The sequence below is a fragment of the Eriocheir sinensis genome, unplaced genomic scaffold (assembly GCF_024679095.1).
Source record: "Eriocheir sinensis breed Jianghai 21 unplaced genomic scaffold, ASM2467909v1 Scaffold679, whole genome shotgun sequence".
NCBI classification, from domain to species: Eukaryota; Metazoa; Arthropoda; class Malacostraca; order Decapoda; family Varunidae; genus Eriocheir; species Eriocheir sinensis.
The window spans coordinates 117,538-128,587 of NW_026112030.1; positions in this window are offsets into that span (position 1 = coordinate 117,538).

Genomic DNA, 11,050 nt, shown 5'->3' on the forward strand with positions numbered 1-11,050 from the left:
TGGTGGTGATGGAGGAGGAGGAGGAAGAGAAGGAAAAGTAGGTGATGGTGGTGATGGAGGAGGAGGAGGAGGAGAAGGAAAAGATGGTGATGGTGGTGATGGAGGAGGAGGAGGAGGAGGAAGAGGAAAAAGTAGGTGTTGGTGGTGATGGAGGAGGAGGAGGAGGAGAAGGAAAAGTAGGTGATGGTGGTGATGGAGGAGGAGGAGGAAGAGAAGGAATAGTAGGTGATGGTGGTGATGGAGGAGGAGGAGGAGGAGAAGGAAAAGTAGGTGATGGTGGTGATGGAGGAGGAGGAGGAAGAGAAGGAAAAGATGGTGATGGTGGTGATGGAGGAGGAGGAGGAAGAGAAGGAAAAGATGGTGATGGTGGTGATGGAGGAGGAGGAGGAAGAGAAGGAAAAGTAGGTGATGGTGGTGATGGAGGAGGAGGAGGAGGAGAAGGAAAAGATGGTGATGGTGGTGATGGAGGAGGAGGAGGAGGAGAAGGAAAAGTAGGTGATGGTGGTGATGGAGGAGGAGGAGGAAGAGAAGGAAAAGTAGGTGATGGTGGTGATGGAGGAGGAGGAGGAAGAGAAGGAAAAGTAGGTGATGGTGGTGATGGAGGAGGAGGAGGAGAAGGAAAAGATGGTGATGGTGGTGATGGAGGAGGAGGAGGAGGAGAAGGAAAAGATGGTGATGGTGGTGATGAAGGAGGAGGAGGAGGAGGAAAAGATGGTGATGGTGGTGATGGAGGAGGAGGAGGAGGAGGAAGAGAAGGAAAAGATGGTGATGGTGGTGATGGTAGAGGAGGAGGAAGAGAAGGAAAAGATGGTGATGGTGGTGATGGAGGAGGAGGAGGAGGAAGGAAAAGATGGTGATGGTGGTGATGGAGGAGGAGGAGGAGGAGAAGAAAAGTTGGTGATGGTGTTGTTGGTGGAGGAGGAGGAGGAGGAAGAGAAGGAAAAGATGGTGATGGTGGTGATGGTAGAGGAGGAGGAAGAGAAGGAAAAGATGGTGATGGTGGTGATGGAGGAGGAGGAGGAGGAGAAGGAAAAGATGGTGATGGTGGTGATGGAGGAGGAGGAGGAGGAGAAGGAAAAGATGGTGATGGTGGTGATGAAGGAGGAGGAGGAGGAGAAGGAAAAGATGGTGATGGTGGTGATGGAGGAGGAGGAGGAGGAGGAAGAGAAGGAAAAGATGGTGATGGTGGTGATGGTAGAGGAGGAGGAAGAGAAGGAAAAGATGGTGATGGTGGTGATGGAGGAGGAGGAGGAGGAGAAGGAAAAGTAGGTGATGGTGGTGATGGAGGAGGAGGAGGAGGAGAAGGAAAAGTAGGTGATGGTGGTGATGGAGGAGGAGGAGGAGGAGAAGGAAAAGTAGGTGATGGTGGTGATGGAGGAGGAGGAGGAGAAGGAAAAGATGGTGATGGTGGTGATGGAGGAGGAGGAGGAGGAGAAGGAAAAGATGGTGATGGTGGTGATGGAGGAGGAAGAGAAGGAAAAGATGGTGATGGTGGTGATGGAGGAGGAGGAGGAGAAGGAAAAGATGGTGATGGTGGTGATGAAGGAGGAGGAGGAGGAGGAAGAGAAGGAAAAGATGGTGATGGTGGTGATGAAGGAGGAGGAGGAGGAGGAAGAGAAGGAAAAGATGGTGATGGTGGTGATGGAGGAGGAGGAGGAAGAGAAGGAAAAGTAGGTGATGGTGGTGATGGAGGAGGAGGTGGAGGAGAAGGAAAAGATGGTGATGGTGGTGATGGAGGAGGAGGAGGAGGAGAAGGAAAAGATGGTGATGGTGGTGATGGAGGAGGAGGAGGAGGAGAAGGAAAAGTAGGTGATGGTGGTGATGGAGGAGGAGGAGGAGGAGAAGGAAAAGTAGGTGATGGTGGTGATGGAGGAGGAGGAGGAGGAAGAGAAGGAATAGATTGTGATGGTGGTGATGAAGGAGGAGGAGGAGGAGGAAGAGAAGAAAAAGATGGTGATGGTGGTGATGAAGGAGGAGGAGGAGGAGGAAGAGAAGGAAAAGAGGAGCGCGGGTATGCCAAGACTAGTTAAGGCTCTCCCTGTAAATAAGCGTCGGCAAGAAGAGAGGAACGTTCTGATCTATGGGCTGGGAGGGAGGTTGGCGAGGGGGGGTTAGTCAGAAGGCTAAGTAGTAACAAATGTACGGAAGTGGGGGTTGCCTCAGCGGGGGGGACTGGAAGTGGGGGTTGGGGGGGTCAGCGGGGGGGTTACGGAAGAGGGGGTATCTGGACCCCCCTCCCTCCCCCACACACACAACTCTTTTACCTTTTCACCCCCCCCCTCGGACTAGCGTACGGAAGCGAGAAGGTGACAGGGAGTAGGTGCCCAGCAAGGAGGGAGGGGGGGTGACTGGAGAAGGGATACTTGAAGGGTTAAGATAAGATCTTTCTTTGACCCTCGAATGACCACGAGATTATAATCACGGAAAAGGTTAAGGACATTAGGTTAATGACCAGGCTGAAATATGAATTTACTCTCTAATGCAAGTCCGAAAATAAAATAAAAAATCGCCATTGAACGTAAGACTCGATAAATTATTTAAGTTTTTGCTGGACGTATTGTATCATTATCTGCTTATTTCTGATTTCTCAACTTGTTTCTTCTTATTTCTTTCCTCAACTTATATATATTTTTTTACTCCGGTTATTTGGTGCCATCTAACCCTAAACACTGCAGCACCAAGTCTTTTTTCTGATTTTGCATTAATTAATGTCTTATATCTCATTTCTTAACTTCTTTCTTATTTCTTTTCTCAACTTGCATTTCTTTATATTTTCTGCATGCTCTTCGATGTCATATGACCTTAGGCGTTGCCGCATCGAATTTACCTTTTTCCGTGAAAAAGGGATCATGTGTGTGTGTGTGTGTGTGTGTGTGTGTGTGTGTGTGTGTGTTCCATTCCCTCCGATTCTTGAGAAATCTGCGGCTAGCTCGAAATTTTGTGGGCCATCTTTTTTAGCCGATTATATGCTCCGAAGCGGAATTTAGTGAGGATTCTTATGGTATCTTCAAATTCCTCATACGTCTATTAGTTCCCGAGTTACACCGAGAAAACTGATTTTTTTTCTCTCGTCAGAGTAGCCTAACAAATAAAAACACTCATTAATTAATGTCTTATATCTCATTTCTTAACTTATTTCTTCTTATTTCTTTTCTCAACTTGCATTTCTTTATATTTTCTGCCTGCTCTTCGGTGTCATATGACCTTAGACGTTGCCGCATCGAGTTTACCTTTTCCGTGAAAAGGGATCATAATGTGTGTGTGTGTGTGTGTGTGTGTGTGTGTGTTCCATTCCCTCCGATTCTTGAGAAATCTGCGGCTAGCTCGAAATTTTGTGGGCCATCTTTTTAGCCGATTATATGCTCCGAAGCGGAATTTAGTGAGGATTCTTATGGTATCTTCAAATTCCTCATACGTCTATTAGTTCCCGAGTTACACCGAGAAAACTGAATTTTTTTCTCTCGTCAGAGTAGCCTAACAAATAAAAATCACTCATTAATTAATGTCTTATATTTCATTTCTTAACTTATTTCTTCTTATTTCTTTTCTCAACTTGCATTTCTTTATATTTTCTGCCTGCTCTTCGGTGTCATATGACCTTAGACGTTGCCGCATCGAGTTTACTTTTTTTCCGTGAAAAAGGCATCATGTGTGTGTGTGTGTGTGTGTGTGTGTGTGTGTGTGTGTGTGTGTTACATTCCCCTCTGATTCTTGAGAAATCTTCTGATTGCTCAAAATTTTGTGGGCCAACTTTTTTAGCCGAATATATGTTCCGAAGCGGAATTTAGTGAGGATTCTTATGGTATCTTCAAATTCCTCATACGTCTATTAGTTCCCGAGTTACACCGAGAAAACTGATTTTTTTTCTCTCGTAAGAGTAGCCTAACAAATAAAAATCACTCAAAGCTCCTCATCTACATTCCTTAGAAAGATTGCCATATGTTACTATTAAGAAACTTATCCCAACAACTGCAAATTTGACGCACTTTCATTTTTTTCTTCTGATTTTGCATTAATTAATGTCTTATATCTCATTTCTTAACTTCTTTCTTCTTATTTCTTTTCTCAACCTGCATTTCTTTATATTTTCTGCCTGCTCTTCGGTGTCATATGACCTTAGACGTTGCCGCATCGAGTTTACCTTTTCCCTAGATCAAGATGGCGCTCAACCGAAGGCAACCCAGAAATACCTCAGAGGAGGAAAGGGAGAGCGATGTGAGAGGGAAAGTGTGCGCGTGTGTGTGTGTGTGTGTGTGTGTGTGTGTGTTCCATTCCCCTCTGATTCTTGAGAAATTTGCGGCTAGCTCGAAATTTTGTGGGCCAACATTTTTAGACGAATATATGTTCCGAATCGGAATTTAGTGAGGATTCTTATGGTATCTTCAAATTCCTCATACGTCTATTAGTTCCCGAGTTACACCGAGAAAACTGAATGTTATTCTCTCGTCAGAGTATCCTAACAAATAAAATCACTCAAAGCTCCTCATCTACGTTCCTTAGAAAGATTGCCATATGTTACTATTAAACTTATCCAACAACTGCAAATTTGACGCACTTTCATCGAAAACTTAATTTTAATAATTTTTATTTACTTTTATGGCGCGTTTCGCGTCATCGTCCTCAGAACCTTTTACCCTTGATGACATGAAATGCGTCATCGTGCGCGAGGGTTAAATAAGTCAGATTTATCTCAAATTCACTGTCTGGGCAGACAAATATTCGGAAAAGAAGGCAAACCAGTTTGTAGATATATATAAATAGGCCGTATATTCACGTCCTTATGGATATCTTCTTGTTGATTAGGGTATAAATACTCCTGAATCCCTACAGTTTCGCTCAAACATTGTTGGAGAGCCTCCCAGATGAACGCGTATTCAATGGTGAACTCAGGAAAAGGAACTCTTACACGTTCTATACTCCCAACATAACGAACCCTATGGTTTAAGCTCTCAGCTACTTCTGATCTTACTCTCTTAAGCCTTTGCAGTTACTTTCTTAAACCATCGAAGTCCGCCTTCCTGAAGTCAGGTATTAAGTGTTGTTTCTGCTGACTCTATCCTCCCATTTAATATTAAATTTAATTTCCTTATGATCACTGTTACCTAATGAACTCCCAACCTCAATGTTGCTTATTATGTCCTCTTTATTAGTTAACAACAAATCCAAAATATTTTCTTCCCTCGTTCGCACTGTTTTGTATATAGAACGAACTTACATTAGCTGAACTCACACTGTTTTGATTATAGAACGAACTTACATTAGCTGAACTCACACTGTTTTGAATATAGAACGAACTTACATTAGCTGATCTCACACTGTTTTGAATATAGAACGAACTTACATTAGCTGAACCCACACTCCTGGAAGAAGCTAAAATTTTCTAAAGGCTACAATAAAATCAATATGACCGATGAAGATACGGCACGTCACAATGAACAAACTCACTGTCTTCTCTGTAAATACGGGTTTTAAAAGGTAAAGGAGTAAAACATCATGACCATGAAAATTCAGGAAACAATTAAATTGAAGCTTATTGTAATAGATGCAACCTTCAAATGAAAAAATCACAAATTGCAGCGCACTCTCATTGCACATTATGCGGATTACGACATGACGTTAATCCCGCGTGAATTAACGCTACCTGGCTTTGAAAATCAAACTAAGACCAAAACATTCAGTTCAGAAATACCATGAAGTCATCATAAATGACTTGAGATTTATTGACACGTATGTCTTTATGTCTGGTTCACTCGCGGCTTTAGCGAACCAATTCATCAGCACTGGAACGAGCCCATGTGCACACAACAGATGTTGAAAGATGTGCCAGCACCTGCGTTACCATTATTGATCAAGGGAAAGCAGGTTTTTTATGACTATATGGACTCGATGGAACGACTTTCTGAGACACGTCTTCCATCCCGCGAAGATTTTTCAATTCGCTTCAAAGCAGAACTTTCGAAAGTGATTATAAACATGCTCAGAATGTTTGGAAAGTAGCTGGATGTCAGAGCCTGATGGACTATTTGTTGCTTTATGTAAAAGTGGATGTTGGCCTTCTATGTGATGTCTTCCTAGAGTGGAAGGTATTTTGAAAACCCAGTGGAGGTTGGATATTGTAAATTATGTTAGCCTGCCAGGATTTGCCTATGACTCTTTTGTTAAAACACAGCAGGAATTAGAGATGCTTAGTAGCCCACATATATCATTGCATTCAAACAAATGTGCGTGGGGGCTACACAAGTGTTGTGCGTCGTTTTGTACGCATCAATAACATCTACACGAACCCTCAGTTTAATCCAAAACATGATAGAAACACTTTCCTTTCATATCTTGACTTCAACAGTCTTTATCCACTGTAATGCAAGGAAGTTACCATGTGGAGATATGAGAAAACTAGATGAGACAGAAATGCACTGGTTTTTGAGCAGGAGGGGGCTAGGTCAATCAAGCAACCGATGGCGATTTTGGATACCTCATTCTGTGCAATACTGAGGCTGTCTCACGTGAAGTCATTGAGAAAACGGATGACCTCCACTGACCATCAGAAGACACAATATCATCAATAGAGATATATCGTCAGCCGCACACGAATGGTATGAAGAAGAAAACCGTCCAGTACCGTGTAAGAACATAAAACAGCTTGGAACACATGGTGCTCAGGAGAAAATGCTGTTTGCTCTGTTCCTCCTTAAACTGCTATTCAACTAGGCCGGGTTGTTAAAAAGTGCATGCTATTTATATGTTTCAGCAAAAGCACTTTCTTGCGGACTTCATTCAGGATAACATAGAAGCCCGCAAAAGTGCTACTTGCCCTATCAAGAAAACTGCAATCAAGTGTATTTCAAACAGCATTTTGGTCGATACCTGATGAACGCGGCCAAATATAGTGAAGACATAGATATTGTCACCAACCGCGAAAAGTTTTGAAGCTGGCCCGAAGTCCTTACTTTAAACGCGTTGTACCCCTCAATGATGGTCATAGTTGTAGTTCGCCATAAGAAATATTCACAGGCGAATCATCCAAACTACATTGGCTACGTCCTAGAGCTGTCCAAGCTGCGACTATATGATTTCTTTACAGTATCATGAAGGCTCATTACGGGGATCAGGCGAAACTAGTGTATTGTGACACTGATTCCTTAATAACAGAAACTGAAACTCCTGATCTATTAACAGAGTACTCGCAGGAACCCTTTAAAAGCTATATAGACACAAGTAACTTTAGCTCCTCACATTCCTTGTACAACACAGGCAACAAAGGCAAGCTCAGATTTCTCAAGTCTGAAGTGAGGAAAGAACCATCTCAGAATTTGTAGGTGTAAGAACAAAGTGCTACTCCATCCCCTTGGCAGACAGTGACCGGTTGAGTTCAGCTAAGAGCGTTCCAAAGCTCATAAAGAAAAAAATTGCTCATCAGCGATACAAAGACGTCCTATTCCAGAAGCAAACATTTACCTTTGGCTGTCAGGGATTCACAGTGCGTAATGGACGAATGAGTAAAGTAAAATATCCCAAGAGGGATATCTGTAGTTCAGGACAAAAGACACTGCTTTAGCACCTTGGAGTCACGATCTTACGGTCATCCCGATAATTCTACAGGGGTAGAGGAGGAGGAAGAGAAGGAAGCTGTAATCATAATTTGACCAAATTCCAATAAACATTGAGTTTGTTTGACTTGTTTATATGTCCTTTATCAAAAAATGAATGAAAAAAACAATAATTGTCTTAAAATTTATTCGATTTGTGGAAACATGTAGATAAAACGCGTCTATGTTTCGATCTGGCTCATATAAAAAAAAAAAAAAAGACTCGCGAAATGTGCGCGGCGGCGGCAGCAGCGGGCCCTGCGGCGACATCATGCGACGACAGGATGCGACAGGATTGCGTGGGCTCGGGGCGGGGCGGGGCGGGGCGGGGCGGCAGCACGCTACCAAGTTATTCTAAAAGAGAAATGAGACACTGGATTTGTCTCTACTATGAACCGGACATGATAGTGTTCTTAGATAGTTATGCTCTCGACCTCAAATTATACTCTGATTATTTTAAATATATTGCTTACCCTGGGCTCAGGATATATAAAAATGCATTTCGACTTCAAAGCACGCGAAGCGATGTGTGCGGGGCTTATGTCGTGTACTTTGCCTACAATGTTTCACAAAAATAAAAATAAAATAAAAAAAAAAGACTCGCGAAATGTGCGCGGCGGCGGCAGCAGCGGGCCCTGCGGCGACATCATGCGACGACAGGATGCGACAGGATTGCGTGGGCTCGGGGCGGGGCGGGGCGGGGCGGCAGCACTGGGGCTAGTGGTGGTGACGAGTGAGGTCCTGTATGGAGCCAGACCACTGATTTAAGCGTGTTATACAAACCACGATAAAGGAACTAGAAAATTATTTATGCTGAGAATAGCTTCATGGAATGTAATACACTTCAATATGAAAAATCAATAAAGTCAATACTTACTTGTTATGAACACGTGTTAAATGTTTGATGTCATACGGGCATTATAAACTTGCTGTAAGCGAATCTCATCACGTGTTCATCATTCCTCGAATAGTCGGTCTTGGAAAACTCCATACAAATTTTTTCAAGAGTTTCTCTTACACCCAAGTGTGAAACATTGTAGGCAAAGTACACGACATAAGCCCCGCACACATCGCTTCGCGTGCTTTGAAGTCGAAATGCATTTTTATATATCCTGAGCCCAGGGTAAGCAATATATTTAAAATAATCAGAGTATAATTTGAGGTCGAGAGCATAACTATCTAAGAACACTATCATGTCCGGTTCATAGTAGAGACAAATCCAGTGTCTCATTTCTCTTTTAGAATAACTTGGTAGCGTGCTGCCGCCCCCGCCTTACCCCGAGCCCACGCAATCCTGTCGCATCCTGTCGTCGCATGATTTCGCCGCAGGGCCTGCTGCTGCCGCCGCGCACATTTCGCGAGTCTTTTTTTACTTTTTATATGAGCCAGATCGAAACATAGACGCGTTTTATCTACATGTTTCCACAAATCGAATAAATTTTAAGACAATTATTGTTTTTTTCATTCATTTTTTGATAAAGGACATATAAACAAGTCAAACAAACTCAATGTTTATTGGAATTTGGTCAAATTATGATTACAGCTTCCTTCTCTTCCTCCTCCTCTACCCCTGTAGAATTATCGGGATGACCGTAAGATCGTGACTCCAAGGTGCTAAAGCAGTGTCTTTGTCCTGAACTACAGATATCCTCTCTTGGGATATTTTACTGTACTCATTCGTCCATTACGCACTGTGAATCCCTGACAGCCAAAGGTAAATGTTTGCTTCTGGAATAGGACGTCTTTGTATCGCTGATGAGCAATTTTACTTTATGAGCTTAGGAACACTCATAGCTGAACTCAACCGGTCACTGTCTGCCAAGGGGATGGAGTAGCACTTTGTTCTTACACCTACAAATTCTGAGATGGTTCTTTCCTCACTTCAGACTTGAGAAATCCGAGCTTGCCTTTGTTGTCTGTGTTGTACAAGGAATGTGAGGAGCTAAAGTTACTTGTGTCTATATAGCTTTTAAAGGGTTCCTGCGAGTACTCTGTTAATAGATCAGGAGTTTCAGTTTCTGTTATTAAGAATCAGTGTCACAATACACTAGTTTCGCCCGATCCCCGTAATGAGCCTTCATGATACTGTAAAAGAAATCATATAGTCGCAGCTTGGACAGCTCTAGGACGTAGTAGCCAATGTAGTTTGGATGATTCGCCTGTGAATATTTCTTATGGCGAACTACAACTACATGACCATCATTGAGGGGTACAACGCGTTTAAAGTAAGGACTTCGGGCCAGCTTACACAACTTTTCGCGGTTGGTGACAATATCTATGTCTTCACTATATTTGGCCGCGTTCATCAGGTATCGACCAAAAATGCTGTTTGAAATACATTTGATTGCAGTTTTCTTGATAGGGCAAGTAGCACTTTTGCGGGCTTCTATGTTATCCTGAATGAAGTCTGCAAGAAAGTGCTTTTGCTGAAACATATAAATAGCATGCACTTTTTAACAACCCGGCCTAGTTGAATAGCAGTTTAAGGAGGGACAGAGCAAACAGCATTTTCTCCTGAGCAACATGTGTTCCAATCTGTTTTATGTTCTTACACGGTACTGGACGGTTTTCTTCTTCATACCATTCGTGTGCGGCTGACGATATATCTCTATTGATGATATTGTGTCTTCTGATGGTCAGTGGGAGGTCATCCGTTTTCTCAATGACTTCACGTGAGACAGCCTCAGTATTGCACAGAATGAGGTATCCAAAATCGCCATCGGTTGCTTGATTGACCTAGCCCTCCCGCTCTAAAACCAGTGCATTTCTGTCTCATCTAGTTTTCTCATATCTCCACATGGTAACTTCTCTTGCATTACAGTGGGATAAAGACTGTTGAAGTCAAGATATGAAAGGAAAGTGTTTCTATCATGTTTTGGATTAAACTGAGGGTTCGTGTAGATGTTATTGGTGCGTACAAAACGACGCACAACACTTGTGTAGCCCCACGCACATTTGTTTGAATGCAATGATATATGTGGGCTACTAAGCATCTCTAATTCCTGCTGTGTTTTTAACAAAAAGAGTCATAGGCAAATCCTGGCAGGCTAACATAATTTACAATATCCAACCTCCACTGGGTTTTCAAAATACCTCTCCACTCTAGGAAGACATCACATAGAAGGCCAACATCCACTTTTACATAAAGCAACAAATAGTCCATCAGGCTCTGACATCCAGCTACTTTCCAAACATTCTGAGCATGTTTATAATCACTTTCGGAAAGTTCTGCTTCTTGAAGCGAATTGAAAAAATCTTCGCGGGATGGAAGACGTGTCTCAGAAAGTCGTTCCATCGAGTCCATATAGTCATAACAAAACCTGCTTTCCCTTGATCAATAATGGTAACGCAGGTGCTGGCACATCTTTCAACATCTGTTGTGTGCACATGGGCTCGTTCCCAGTGCTGATGAATTGGTTCGCTAAAGCCGCGAGTGAACCAGACATAAAGACATACGTGTCAAT